The sequence below is a fragment of the Canis aureus genome, chromosome 3, assembly GCF_053574225.1.
Source record: "Canis aureus isolate CA01 chromosome 3, VMU_Caureus_v.1.0, whole genome shotgun sequence".
NCBI lineage: Eukaryota > Metazoa > Chordata > Mammalia > Carnivora > Canidae > Canis > Canis aureus.
Genome location: NC_135613.1, coordinates 75603393 through 75619540, shown reverse-complemented (window position 1 = coordinate 75619540; position 16148 = coordinate 75603393). Strand labels below are relative to the sequence as shown.

The 16148-nt window shown below is 35.4% G+C and overlaps 1 protein-coding gene across 7 annotated transcripts in view; it reads right to left on the bottom strand.

The window, feature by feature from the left end:
- ARHGEF12 (Rho guanine nucleotide exchange factor 12) overlaps positions 1 to 16148 on the bottom strand; it is a 151198-nt gene that overhangs the window by 93483 nt on the left and 41567 nt on the right. The window contains exon 1 of one of the 7 annotated variants that reach the window (XM_077893880.1): positions 14892 to 14998. The exons of the other annotated variants lie outside the window; for them this stretch is intronic. The gene's annotated coding sequence lies outside the window, so the exon portion shown is untranslated. Of the gene's footprint in view, positions 1 to 14891; positions 14999 to 16148 lie in introns of those variants that run through there. 7 annotated transcript variants of the gene reach the window in all.

The window sequence follows — 16148 nt, the reverse complement described above, 5'->3', positions numbered from 1 at the left end:
TACTTATAGCGCGTAAGTCTTATCTTTTTTTTTTTTTTTTACTTTCCACGGTTTAATTATAAAAATCAACATTTCATTTGTTACAACTCAGCTTATTGTAATAATCAAAAGGGAATTTATATAAGGTATTTTTATATAGTTTACAATTAAAGCACTTATTTTATGAAAAGGGGGAAGTGAATGGTAGACACGGGCTGACCAAATGCTGGCCATTAAAATATAAATGCATCCTTAAGCACCACCATACCAAAGTCCATGAACCAGAAACACCAGCTGACTTTAAGCCAATAACAAAGATTAAAGCTTAAGAAAAAATTTAAAAACACAAAGGATAAACATCTGAAAGCAGCACCAGATCCTTCACTTGCAAATAAGGCTAGTCCAGCTTAAGCTTCTTGGTCTATCTTAGTAAATGTTCCATGTATACTTGCTCCTCCCCTCAAAAAGTGTACTATAGTGTGTACTAAGTGTTCGATACAATATTATAAAAATGAAATTAGATCAAATTGGTCAGTAGTGTTAGGTATTCTATACCCTTACTGATTTTATACTTCTCTCAATTACTAAGGGATACTGAAATCACCAGTAAGAATTGTGGCTCTATCTGTTTGTCCTTGCAATTATATCAGTTTTTCTTTCATGAATTTTAAAGCTCTGTTATGAGGTATATAAAAGTTTAGAACTGTTAGTCTATTTACTTGATGCTTTTACCATTATGTAATGATTTTTTTATCCCTAACATTTTTGTTCTCAAGTTTACCTTATCTGATATTGATGTATCACTCTAGCTTTCTTTTGATTAACAGTAGCATGGGCATATCTTCTATCCTTTTAAACTATAATGTCTTTATGTTTAAGGTGTGTTTCTTGTAGCATATAGGTGGGCTTTGCTGTTTTATCCAATCTGATAACCTCTGCCTTTAACTGAGCTGTTTAGACCATTTACCTTTAATGTGATTACTGATTATTGATATGCATAAGTTTAAACCTATCACCTTGTGATTTGCTTCCTGTCTCATCTTTGTTTCCCCGTTTTTTTTGTTTTTGTTTTTTTGTTTTTTTTGCTTTCTTTTGGATTAAATTACTGTAATCAACTGATTTTTGAAATAATTTTAATATTCTGTTAACTTGTCCCTCTCACTAGACCTTAAATTATCTGAAGGTGAGGGCCATGTTTTATCTGATTTTTTTTCTAATTTACTGGTATAGTGCTGAGCATATATTAGTTCAATACATGTTTACTGGATGAATTCACTCATTCAAAACACTTTTATTTAGAATGACAGAGGACATAAGTGATTCCCAATCCAGACCACAATCCTCCTTCTAATGCCAATTTTATTCAGTTAACTACCACTTTCCTCAGAGCTCAGATGACTCAAGGGAGCTGACTCTATCTGCAGCAACAGAGATGGGCCTTTCTGCACTGAATGGTAAGTCCACTGTTGGGTAAGTAATTGGTTCAGAAAGAGACAAGGAGAATAGAAACAAAGTTTACTAAAAGCATCTGTGAAAGTATTTTCTTACTCTTAGGAAACAAAATGAAACTTCTTTTCCTCTTTCCCACTGGACAGGAATGAGGAAACAAGTAGCCCTAACTGCTACTTAGCATCATCCTTAAGAACTAGTTTAAGATGAAGTTGACACTGATGGCAAAGGTGGAAAATTGGGAAGAACCTGGGCCCATGACATGGGTATTCACTAGATCAAAAATCCATGAACCCTACCTGTAGACTTCTTTTTATGTGACCCAATAATGTCCTTACTACTTAGATTCCTGTTACAGGCCATCAAGCATACACTAAATTACACAAACAGCAATCTGTGCCACGCACTGTTCTGGTCACGCAAGTTTACATCCAAGAACAGATAAAGGATCTGCTCTCAAGAAGCTTACATTCTACAAGAAGACAGACTAGATGAATAATTGAACCAAATTATTTAAGATAGTGTTAAGTGCTATGAGAAAAATAAAAGAGATGTGACTGTGACTAATTGGCTTAATTTTGTTTATTCACAGAAGACTTCCAGGGCATTTGAGCTGAGACCTAAATGAGCTGAAGAAGCCAGCCATGAGAAGGTCTGGGGGCAGAGAATTATAGGCAAAGGGAATAGTACAGAGAAGAAGTCTAGTGTATTTGAGAAATACAAAGTCCAGTGCGGCTTGAGCATAGAAAATGAGCAAGAGAGCAGTAATGAGACAAGATTAACAGATACAGACAGGGGCCAAATAATATAAGAATATAAGCCATCAATGTTAGATTTCTTTCAAAGTACAATGAAAACGAGAGTTTTAAGGTATGACCTAATTGAGATTTTAAACAACACTGTGATAAATGAATAAATCTTCATATGCCATAGATCTGAACACCAAGAAAGTCCAATTCAGTCCATTTACAATAAGTGTATTCTTCCCCAAACATCAAATAACTATAAAACACCTAATATGTGAAGAACACTGCACAAAGTCTATAATGTTGAAATATTCCATCCCCACTATGTATGAATTCCATATTATCTTGAAGTTAGATTTTATTTTTTAAGAAGAATAAAATGAGGATGAGGGGGCTGCTAAATTGTCATTTCTATCCTAATTTCTCTACATAATGAGAGTCTGAAACTCAGATGTAACTTAAAAAAAAAAAAAAAAAACATAACATGACTGAGAGGCATGTGGTAAACTTAGAACTATAGTTCAGCCATTTAGTGTCTGCCCAGGCAAGTGTTTCAGTCCCGTTCTAACACAAGTATTTGGATTTTTCCAAGAGCTGATGTCAGGGCTTTTCACAGAGACAGAACAGCATTTACAGGCCAGAGAAGGAAAAAGGGTTTCCCCAGCAGCTATGCTCAATGTGGCCTTTGTACTGTTCCACTGCTAAAGGCAGGAAGACCCTGCTAGATAAAGCTATTTAGTTCCTGAAAAAAATTCTACTCTGGGAGGGTGAAGGAGGATGAATGACCAGATTCCCCATTAAGGGAACCCAGCTCAGTTTTCTATCAGTGCTCAAACCCAAATTTAAATGAGCTCATCATCAGAACAAAAATTTCTGAATTCTTATGAGGAAAAAACATTCTACTGAACTTGTATTTAAAGAGGAGATGAGCTGGTTGGAAATAACTGTAAATTAGAGAGGTGAAGAATAACACAGTAAGCTGTTGCATATTTCCTGGGATCAGACTCCCTGAAAAATACTCATTGGGAAAGAATAATTAGTTGAGAAACACTCAATACCTTCAAGTCATACTGGGTAGTTACAAATTATGCTAGATAAACTGCTCTAAATATATGTACCCCATTATTCATAAGAATAATGATTAACAATTAAAAGTCTGATAATAATGGCTAAACTTTACTTGACTAGTCCTGCTACAGTTCTTAACATATGCCAGTCTCTGCATAAAGTACTTTCCATATATTGATTTAATTTTAACAATAATCCTAAGAGATAAATACCACTTTTAGCCTCATTTTATAATAGAAAAATGTTAAGTTCAAAGAGGTGAAAGTAACTTATACAAGTTACATAACCAGTAGATGGAAGACCTTTGATTCAAACCCTCATGGTCTACAGTTCCTGCTCTCAACCTCTGAACTACTGCATTACCACAAAACATTATCTTCCCCCCTTTGATAGTTTTTTTATAGTTAACAAAAAGTTTTCACATGAGTGAGGATCAGAAAATTAGATCTTGTATAACTATTAAATATTTAGCTAAAACGGTATTCATGCCTTTTATATAGTTGTAGGCAAAGATAAGCCAACATAAACTGGTTACAAAAGAACTCCCAATCCTATAGAATCTGTGTTTCCAAATCCCAAAGCTCAGTGGAGAATTCAGTTAATATCGATGGGCCATACAGGCAACTTGCCAGCTACATATCATTAAGGAAACCTGTTTCCACCTGAATGTGTTTCTTTAGGGCAACACTCTCACAAACCACTGGTTCCTTCAATAAATACACATTTATTCCAGGTAAAGATGAAAGATAATAAAACAATTTTACTCAACCAGCCTTCCTCAACACTAAAAGCAAAAACAGAAATGAAAAAAAATCCATCTTCTATGAAAGAAGGACATGATTATAACCTTAAATCACTAACACAAAACATTCTTGCCAAATCTATTAAATTCTGGATCTACCTATATAAAAAAAAAAGTCTTAGTAGACCTGAACAGGAAACCAATTTCCCAAAACATAAGGATCATAGATCTGAAATGAAAACCTAACTGTTCTTTGATTAGGAAGTCAATATCCAATTAGGAATAGAACAAGGGAGTAGGGGGCCCTATAGAGACGCAGAATAGCAGGAGGAAGTAAAATTAAAGAACAAAAACATGCTAACACATTCCTAGGTTTATTATACTGCTGCTGATAAAGTGGAAATAATGAAGGAAAAAGCACCTGCCATCAGAACATGACACAGAGAACCCTGAAACTTCAAGAATATTGCTGTGAACCACACAGGCCTTTTGAACACAAAAATGAACATTAAGTAAGAAAAATGGAATAGTTAATAATAACAGCTAACATTTACTGTTCATTAACATATGCCAGTAACTGTTGTAACCATATTACATGTATTAACTTATTTAATCCTCTGTAAATACTATTATTATCCCTGTTTTATAGACGAAGAAACTAAGGCACAGAAAGATTAAGAAATTTGCCCAAGGCCAATTAGTAAGCAGAGAAGCTGAGAAGTGAACCGAGGAGACCTTACAGTTCTTGTTTTTAATCACTATGTTTTACATAATTAAAAATATTCAAAAATACACCAAAAAAAAAAAAATCCCCCCACATACTAAATAAGTGAAATCTGAACATGTCATACTGTAAAACCAGACACAAAATAAACACTAACATATATACTGCTAGAGTTATTAAAATATAAGATTTTTAAATAAAGAGTTATAAGACAACAGCATTTTTCACAGAACTGGAACAAAGAATCCTAAAATTTGTATGGAACTACAAAGACCCTGAATAGCCAAGGTACCCTTGAAAAAGCAAAGCAAAGCTGGAGGCATCACAATTCCAGACTTCAAGTTATATTACAATGCCATAGTATCAAAATGGTATGGTATTGGCACAAAAATAGACACGAGATCAACAGAACAGAATAGAAAACCCAGAAATAAACCCACAACTCTATGGGCAATTACTCTCTGACAAAGTAGGAAAGAATATCCAATGGGAAAAGAACAGTCTCTTCAAGAAACGATGCTGGGAAAACTGGACAGCTACAAGCAAAAAAAAAAAAAAAAAAAAACACTGGACCACTTTCGTACACCATACACAAAAATAAATTCAAAATTATTAAAGACCTAACTGTGAGAACTGAAACCATAAAAATCCTAGAAGAGAGCACAGGCAGTAATTTTTCTGACACTGGCCACAGCAACATTTTTCTAGATGTGTCTCCTGAGGCAAAAGAAACAAAAGCAAAAATAAACTATTGGAACTACATCAAAATAAAAAAAGCTTCTGTACAGCAAAGGAAATAACCAACAAAACTAAAAGACAACCTACAGAATGGGAGAAGATACTTGCAAATGAGATATCTGATAAAGGGTCAGTATCTAAAATATATAAAGAACTTATAAAACTTAAAACCCAAAACACTAATAATCCAATTAAAAAATGGGAAGAAGACAAGAACAGACACTTTTCCAAAGAAGATATTCAGATGGCCAACAGACACACAGAAAGATGCTCATCATCACTTACCATCAGGGAAATGTAAATCAAAACTACAATGAGATATCACCTCACATTTGTCAGGATGGCTAGAATCAACAACACAAGAAACAACAGGTGTTGGCTGTTGGATGTGGAAAAAAAAGGAACACTTAGGCACTGCTGGTGGGAATGCAAACTGGTACAGCAACTGGAGTTTTCTCAAAAAGTTAAAAATAGAACTACCTAATAATCCAACAATTGCACTACTGAGTATTTACCCAAAGAATACGAGAACGCTATTTCAAAGGAATACATGCACCCCTATGTTTAGAGCAGCACTATTTACAATAGCCATATGGAAGGAGCCCAAGTGTGTATTGATTGATAAATGGATAAAGATGTAGTGTATGTATACACACACACACACACACACACACACACACACACACTCTGCTTAAAATAGAATATTATTCAGTCATAAAAAATGAAATCTTGTCATTTGCAATGACATAGATGGAACTGTAAAGAATAACGTTGAGTGAAAGAAGTCAGAGAAAGACAAATACCATATGGTTTCACTCATGTGGAATATAAGAAACAAAACAAACAAGCAAAGGTAAAAAAAGAGAGACAAACCAAGAAAAAGATTCTTAACTCTAGAGAACAAACTGATGGTCACCAGAGGGGAGAGGATAGGGGATAGGTGAAATAGGTGATGGGGATTAAACTGCTTAAAGACAAAATCCACCCAATAAAAATATCCTCAAAATAAAGAACTCAGGAATGTAGAAGCCACAGTAAAAGGACTGAGGGTGAGCACTGGATCAGTTAACATAGAGAAACTATTAAATGCTTGTAAACAAAAGCCACCTCCCCTACTGCCATTCACTAAAACATGAGTATTTCCTCAATGGAAAATTTGTCTTCACTTTGTATCCTCACCATATCCTATATGGTACTTCTGCACACAGTACTCAAAAAATAAATACTTTTAAAAAATGATCATCTGATATATTACACCCCCATTCAGCCCCCCACCTGCAAGAATATAAACTCCATGATCTCTGGTTTACTGCCATATCCCAGGACAGTGCTACACACAGAGCAGGTGCTCAGTAAATATTTGTCTAATGAAATAATGGGTATTAGACTCAGGCAAATGGACTTCTATCTTCTGGGCTCTACAGAATTGCTATCTGGGCATATTCATTTAGATACACCACTAGCATCTCAAATTCAAAAAGTACGAAACTAAATTCTTACTCTGTCTCTCAAAGCTTACTTCTTCATCTTAACAAATAGACCGTCATCCACCTACTTGATCTAGTCAGAAATCTAGAAGTCATTAATGACACCTTCCTTTCCTTCCCCATATCCAATATAACCAACTCTTCATCCAACCAACAGTACTTACTGAGCACTTACTATATACCACACATTGTTCTAAAGGCTGAAGACACAAAATAAGTAAGTCTCCCTTTTCTTGGAGTTAACAGCCATCTTTGCATTCTACTGATCTTACCTTCCACAGATATCTCAGATTTATTTCTGACTTTCACCATTGCTTAGCTTAGAGTCCCAAGCCTAGACTATTATAATAATTTAACAGGTCTTGCCACTTCTACTCTTGCATGGATCCTCCAATTCATTTCCCTATCAATTTCAAAACACAAATCTTAGTGTGTTCCTCTTCTGCTTAAGTTCTTTCCAAAGTTTCCCACTGCATTTAGAAAAAACAAAAAAATCCAAACACCGAACATGACATGCAAGACCCAAATACAAAATATAATCCTTGTTACCTCATTCCAACTTCTACTGCTCTCCTGCTCACTTACTATGTTCCAGCTATAATGGCCTTCTTTCAGTGCTTCACATGTGTGCTTCCCCCAAAAAGGAATACTCTGCATGCTGCTCTATTTGGAACCCCTCTCCTTACTAATCCAATTCCTGAGTATACTTTAGTTCTTTGCTTAAAGGCTGCTACCTCAGAAAGGCCTTCCCTGACTTCTCCCCCAATTTAAGTCAAGTTCCCACAATTACTCTGTTCTCTCTCTCTCTCACTCTTCACAATTTCACAATTGTGAATGTGACTCACATTTCACAATTATCTTGTATTTAATGTTAGTTTGTATCATTAGGCAGCTCTACGAGTACATGGTAAATTCAGCCCCTGGCACGACTCCTCAAAGTGTTCAATTAATATTTCTTGAATGAATTAATAATTCAACCACGGAAAGAGACACATAGAGAAATTCTAAGCATGGGACGAAGCATATGTTGATGTGTTTGGAGAAAATGCAAATAGCTCAGTATGGCTAAAGCATGAGGATTCAGTTGGGGGTGAGTAATAATGTCTGCAGAGGGGTCTGTATACCATACAGAGGAACAGAAAGGTTCTTAACCCAAACTTCAGCTTCTATAGGTATTAAACATTATGGGATAAATCTAGAAATAGTCTCAAAAGAAGTCCATTAAAAAAGAGATCTCCTGGGATGCCTGGGTGGCTCAGTGGTTGAGCGTCTGCCTTCGGCCCAGAGCATGACCCTGGAGTCCCAGAATCGAGTCCCACATCAGGCTCCCTGTGTGGAGTCTGTGTCTCTGCCTTTCTCTCTCTCTCTCTCTCTGTGTCTCTCATGAATACATAAATAAAATCTTAAAAAAAATGAGAAAAAGAGAGAGAGAGAGAGACCTCCTTCAAAGAACTGTGCTAGAGACAATGCAGGAACACTGACAGATTTTAAGCCAGGCAGTACCATGATCCAGTATGTATTTTAGAAATAGCCTCCTGGAAACAAAATGAATGAAATTGTGGCCCAGGGAAGCCAATTAGAAAATACTAATACTACAAATTTCTAAACTGATAAGGATCTCAACAATATCAAAGGCAATAAAGAGAAAGGAATAAATACAAAAAATAATATTACAGAAATAAGCACTGAACCTCCAGCAGACCTAGAAAAGGAGGAGTGGAAGACTAACTCCCAGGATTTTGATTTGGTTGACAAAACAGTTGAATGTGCCAATCACCATGGAAAGAAATACAGGGCAAGTTTGGGTAAGAAGCAGTTTTACGTGTGTCAAGGTACCTAAAGGACACTATAATAGACATGTCTACGAAGGACTTGAGTTCAGAGAAGAGACTGGTCTGGAAATTCAGATTTGGAGGACAGCAGTGTTCATGAGAGTAGGTGCAATTGCCCCGACAGTCGTTTAACGTCATCTATAAAATGTAAGGACTAGACTAAATCTGAAAGACATTTCTAAAGTAATGTGATTTGGGCAGCCCGGGTGGCTCAGCGGTTTAGTGCCACCTTCAGCCCAGGGCCTGATCCTGGAGACCCGGGATCGAGTCCCATGTCGGGTTCCCTGCATGGAGCCTGCTTCTCCCTCTGCCTGTGTCTCTGCCTGTGTGTCTCTCATGAATAAATAAATAAAAATTTTAAAAATCTCTTATAATAAATAATGTGATTTTACTCCTTACTGATTTTTATGAAATAAAAAAATCCATAAGCAAATGCAAAAAAAGTTTATTACAGCTGATCCTTGAACATGAGTTTGAACTGCACAAGTTTACTCTCTTGTGGATTTTTTAAAAGATTAATTTATTTGAAAGAGCAAGCACATGCATGCAGGATGGAAGAGGGAGAGAGAGAATCTCAAGCAGACTCCCCACTGAGCGCAGGACCCCCAACTTGGGGATTGACTCACAACCCTGAGATCATGACCTGATTCATAATCAAGGGTCAGAAAGTCAACCAACTGAGCCATCCAGGAACCCAAAATTCTTTTTTTTTTTTTTTTTTTTATAAATACAATACAGCTCTGTAAATGTTTTTTTCCTTACCATGTTCTTAGTAACATTTTCTCTTGCTTACTTTCTTGTAAGAACACAGTATATAATACATAAATCATACAAAACAGGTGTTAATAGACTATGTTACCCATAAGGCTTCAGTCAACAGGAGGTCATGAATAGTTAAGTTTGGGGGAGTCAAATATTATACATGATTTCCAACAGTACAGAGTAAGTGTTAGCACCCCAAACCCCCATGTTTTTGAAGGGTAAACTGTATTTTAAAGTTTATATTATATACCTATAGTTTCTACTTCCTCATCATGTTCTTATAAATTTATGTCACAACTATTACAGAGCAGAAAAGATACTAAGAAATTGTTTACTTGTAACTTCTCTTGCAGTGCCAGAAGTTTGGCAGTGGTAGATTTCATTGTTAAAAAGAATATTAACATATTGCAAAATACTGAAAGTCTTTGTTCTTTAAAAATGTAAATGTGGTGTTTCGTAAATTAAAATTTTTTTTGCTTAATTTGAACAAGAGTACTATCAATCATATTTCTAGTTCTTATAGCTATAAATACTCATAAAAAACCTAATCTCATTGCTGGCATTTACAAAACTCTACAGCTGATATCACACTTATGGTGAAGAATAGAAGGCTTTTCCTCTAGGATCAAGAACAGGACAAAGATGTCCCCCCTCATCACTTTTACTCCACACTGTACTATTCTTACAGCTAGTGCAGTAAGGCAAAAAAAAAAGAAATACAATGCACCCATATTGGAAAGGAAGAAGTAAATGTTTATGGACTGGAAATCCCAGTACTGTTAAAATGTCATTCATCCACAAATTGATCTATAGATTCAATGCAATTCCAATCAAAATCCCAACAGGCTTTTTTCCAGAAATGAATAAACTGATTCTGAAGTTCATATGGAAATGCAAAGGGCCTGGAAGACCAACAACTTTGAAAAAGAATATAACTAGAAGACCAACTCTATCTGATTTTAGGACTTATTATAAAGCAATAATAGTCAACACAGTGTGGTATTGGCACCAAGAAAGACAAGCAGATCACTAGAATAGAGACCTCTATATATATGAACAACTGATTTTTGACAAAGGTGCAAAAGCAGATCAGTTTTTTTCAAAAAATGGTGCTGGAATATTTGGATATCCATATAAAAAAAAACAAAAACTACACTTCAATTTATACCTCACACTATATAAAAAAATTACTTCACAATGTATCCCAGACTAAAAGTAACATTGAAGCTATAAAACTTCTAAAAGCAAACACAGGGGATCCCTGGATGGCTCCGTGGTTGAGTGCCTGCCTTCGGCCCAGGGCGTGATCCTGGAGTCCTGGGATCGAGTCCCATGTCAGGCTCCCTGTGTGAAGCCTGCTTCTCCCTCTGCCTGTGTCTCTGCCTCTCTCTCTCCATGTCTCTCATGAATAAATAAATAAAATCTTTAATTAAAAAAAAAAAAAAAGCAAACACAGGAGAAAATACTGATTAGGAAAATACTTCTTAGATATACCAAAAGCATAATCCATAAAAGGAAAACCTGACAGACTGGAGCTCAAAGTTAAAAGCTTTGAAATGTGAACTATATTATCAATAAAGCTATTTAAAAAAAAAAGGAGAAAGGGAATACTAAAAGAATGAAAAGACAAATCAAAGACTGGAACAAAATATTTCTAAATCAAATATCGAATAATGGACTCAGATCCAGAATATATAATGAACTCTTAGAACTCAATAATAAAAAGCATAACTAAAAACAAGACTTGAACAGACAACTCATGAAAGAAAAACGCATGAATGGTAATAAACGAATGGAAAGATGCTTAACATTACTGGTCATTAGATGAAATGCACATAAAAACTACAATATGACGTCATTATACACCCACTAACGTGAATAAAATTTAAAAGACTGACAATACCAAATATTGGTGAGGCTATGGAGCAATTGGAATATTGCTGGTAAAAACTTAATACAATACACTCACTTCAACAATTTGGCAGTTCTTTAAAAAGTTAAATAGACTCCTTCCACATGATCCAGCCATTCTAATCCTAGGTGAAATGAAAACATATGTCCCTACAAAGACATATGTCCAAAGTAAATCTATTCTTAATAGTCTAAAACTTGAAACAACCAAATGACTATCAACATAAATGGATAAACAAATTAGAGCTATCCATATGTTGAATTACTCAGCAATAAAAAGGTATGAACTACTGATATACACAACATGGACAAATCTCAAAGTAATTATGCAGAATTTTAAAAGTCAAACAAAAAAGAACATATACCATAAGATTCCAATGATACAAAAGCTCAAAAAAATGCAAACTAATCCATAATGACAGTAACAGTGGTAGCTGGGGATGGGTGGGAAGGATTCAAAAAGAATTGTAAAAGGCACAAAGAAACTTTTTAGGTGAGGAATATGTTTACTGTCTTAATTGTAGCAGAAAGTTTCCCTGTGGTATGCAAAACTCAAAACCTATCAAACTGTGTACTTTAAGCATATACAGTTCATTATACTATTATAAAAATAAACTGTTAAAATCTCAAAAGCCTAATTAATGTTCAAATGAACCATAACTACCAGTAAACATTATCATACTTCAAGAAATATCTTTTTTTTTTAAAGGTTTTGACTTTTTAAAATGTATTTTTGCAAGAGTGTGAGAGAGAGAGAGAGAGCGCACGCACACACAGGTGTGCATGAGCACAGGCACAACCAGGAGAGAGGGAAGGGGGGAGAGAGAGAAGCAGATTCCTGCTAGCAGGGAGCCTGATGCAGGGCTCCATTCTGGGCCCCTGGGATCATGACCTGAGCTGAAGGCAGACATTTAACTGACTGAGCCACCCAGGCGGCCTCCAAGAAATATCTTAAGTAAAAGACTCAATGGTCTAAATATTTTCTACCCATTGTAAACTAATAGCATTTGAGAGTATAAATTAAAGGATAAACCAAAAAGGAACTTTGCTGTGTTTGCTTATGTGGAATCATCCAATAATGCTTTTTAGTACTTTAAAGTTATTTTAAAATATAATATCAAGTAAGCCTATGGTCATCAAGTTCTATACTAACAATAATTTTGCATCAAGAAATTTCAGCAAACTTGGGCAGCCCTGGTGGCTCAGCGGTTTAGCGCCGCCTTCAGCCCAGGGTGTGATCCTGGAGACCCGGGATCCAGTCCCACATCGGGCTCCCTGCATGGAGCCTGCTTCTCCCTCTGCCTGTGTCTCTGCCGCTCTCTCTCTCTCCCTCTCTCTCTGTCTGTCATGAATAAATAAATAAATAATCTGTAAAAAAAAAAAAAAAAAAAAGAAAGAAACTCTTCCTTTAAAAAAAAAAGAAATTTCAGCAAACTTAAGTTTACTTGCCTAAATTTGATTATTTTGTAGGTTCTCTACAAAAATTATTTTGTAGGATCTTTCAAGATCCTCACACTATTTAATTCTTCAAAAGATCATTGTAATAATAAAATAATTTTAGCCCCAACAGAATGTGCTGGTATTAAAAAGTACAAAGTCATTTATATATTTTATCAATGTACTACACAGGTCTAGTATTCATTCATTCATTCCTTTATTCAATAAATTAATTTATTACTACATACTCCGTAGCCAAGCACTAATCTAGGTCCTTGCAATATATTTGGAGTAAAGGGAAGAGGGAGACAACAGGCAATAATGATCTTAATAAATAAATTTATACTGTTAGAATGTGGTACAAATTATAACACATTAATGAGACTTGTTTCCATAAGGCACACATGAAAAATCTCTTACACTGAATACAATCATATAATGTTAGAGTGGAAGTTTAAGGTAACTTATTCCAGTCTTACACTTGACAGATGATGTTAAATAATTTACAGAATCACCCAGGGCTTGGCAGAGATTAGGATCCCTATGTCCTGTTATCTCCATTGCCATCACTCTTTCTGATGTCAAATAATTGTGATAAAATGTTTTAATCTGCTTATATGGAAACAGTGGAAAGAGTTGTGGGATTTGACTGGCCTGGGCTTCATGGTTTTGTTTGTATTACTTAACCTCTCAAAATATAAATTTCCTCATCTAAAAAAAGGGACAGTCGTAATTTTGTAACTGGGTTGTTATGAGGATTAAATGTAGCAGCAGCTTATGTAAAATACCAACATGTTAGTACAGGAGTATATAACCAGTACTCATACCCTAGCACCAAAAATAGTACATCATAGGCATGAGTGTTTTTACACCCTTCACTATAAATCCTATATGTATCTAAAGCACAGACCGTAATATAAACATTCAATAAGTAATTGTTAATTTGTTAATATTCTAAGTCAACCAGCTGTCAAAATGTGGCAAACAGTAGGATCACTCATATCACCATGATGGAGATGATCAAATTAAATGAAAGCTTCAGCGTTATGCTTGAAAATAATTTCAGGCTGTCTTTTCTAAATAGAGGCATCTGTAGTGCTAAACACTTTTTGGTGTCGTAAACTATGGTCCTGGATCTTTCTGTCTACAAGAAAATAACTTCCACCATGAAAAACACATTCAGGATGAAACAAAAAAGCCTGCAGCATTTTATACCACTTCTTTTCACATTCATGCCTCTTCTCTTGTATTCACAGATATGAATGCAGGAAAAAAAAAAAAAAAAGCAGAAGGCAATTCCAATGCCATCACATAGCAATCCGGCAGCTTCTTCATATTTATAACCAACATTTTAGCTGACAAAGGCAAAAATACCACAAACCAAACAAAGGATAAAATAATTCAAATTGCTAAGAATATTTGGCACCATGGATATCACCTTTTTCAAATGACTGTATGTTTCATTTTAGTTTCAAATGAAAAAACAATCATGAAGATTACCCTATAAAAACATTCCCTTCCCCCCACCGTAGGATTAATCCCTGTCCTCCCATACCCCATCCGAGGTCCCTTGGGTATCAAAGGAAAACCACCATCCTGAAGCTTCAGATAATTAAATCACAATTTACAGAATAATAAATCAAAGTCCCTAGCTAAGATTCAAGAGAAGTTATGTCAATTCAGTTCTAAAAAAGGTAAAAAAAGGATGCTGCTTCCTATCCTTTTGAATACAAATATCCTTGCAATGCTGGTTGTTAAAACCTTTGTTCTCAAGCTAAGCAATTAAAGCACAGATTATCAAAACTAGAAATTTTCTTCCTTTAAGTCAAATCAGGTTTTTTAAAACATGAAAAAATCTTAAAAGCTATTTTAAGAATAATGAATAATGTAAAGATATCCTCTTCCTTTTCTATCTTGCTCCTCTGTGATAGGTACATCCCTTTCACTGAAGCTATTTTTCTACCATTTTGCTACATTTCATACACCACCGAGAAAACAAAGACTGCTATAGATTACCTGGATCACCAGACAAATCAGCAGACAAGTAAGAGCTCAAAAAGGCTTGTTTCCATGGAGCAAAAGAATGAAATCCTCACCAAAACACCACTCCCTTAGCAACCTTAGGCTTCTCCTTTATATATACACTCGACATCCTTGGAAAGGCATTTGCTGGATGATTTTACTGCCCACAAGAGGGATGATATGAAGAAACCCCACCTCTTCTCCCACCCCCAGTCGTCTACCATCATCATCCGAAGCCCAACACTGTGCTGCCAAAGGAAAAAGGCACAGAACAGCATCCATGAACACGACTCCAGGTTACACCACAAAAATACTTAAATGATAAAGAAAGCAAAGATTTAGCTGACAAGTTTTTTTAAGGGAGGAGGCCAAGCAGCTCCCACAAAATTAAATATACGTGTAAAGGGTCTAATTGTAGAGACACAAAAATTAGTTTTCTTTAGAATTTCGTGAATAAAGTATGATTTTTAGAAAAACATAATAGTGTCTCTATGAAAAATGGAGTTCCTCAAATATCTTAAAATGTTGTTACTGCTCCTGCCCCTTTCCCCAAAAGAAAATCAACCAAATAAATTAAGATTTACAAAAATATATATATATATATATCCTTTTGTTGCTAGTTTGACCCCTTCAATGATAATCTGGGACAGGAGGTGGGGATGGAGGAGAAACAGATAAAAAAATGAAAGGAGGAAAAATACTTTCTGCCCCAATAAGCCTAATTAAGTTTATAAGCAAGGCTGGGAGGATTGAAATTTCTTCATGCTACTTTGTCTGTGTTTGATTATTGTTAAATCTTCCCTGGTCTCTAACTATGCCCCAGGCATTATGATGTCTGGCACTCTGTTAACTTGCATCCCTGCCACTTACAGTACAATGAGGGAGGGACAGAGACACATACTCATTCAATTTAATCCCTGCAAGCCATGTAATTTTGCTAAAACAGTAATTTGCCTCAAATACTGCTCTCTAACAAAGGCACTGTCACCCTAAGAAGACTCGTTAGCCTCTATTTTCCTTTCCTGAAGCTCCAACCCAATTTGACAATTTGCACACACGTAATTTATGGGATCAGTAGATTACTAATGAATAACAAACATATTCTTTGTTTGATAAAACATATTCCCTAAAACATCTGAATATATCTAATTTTAAGTGAAAACCCAGTAATCATTGCACTCGCTTAAATTATAGCCTAGGGTTCTGTGAATTTCTAAACAACTTCACAGAACCTCAGTCACAGTCAGTGAT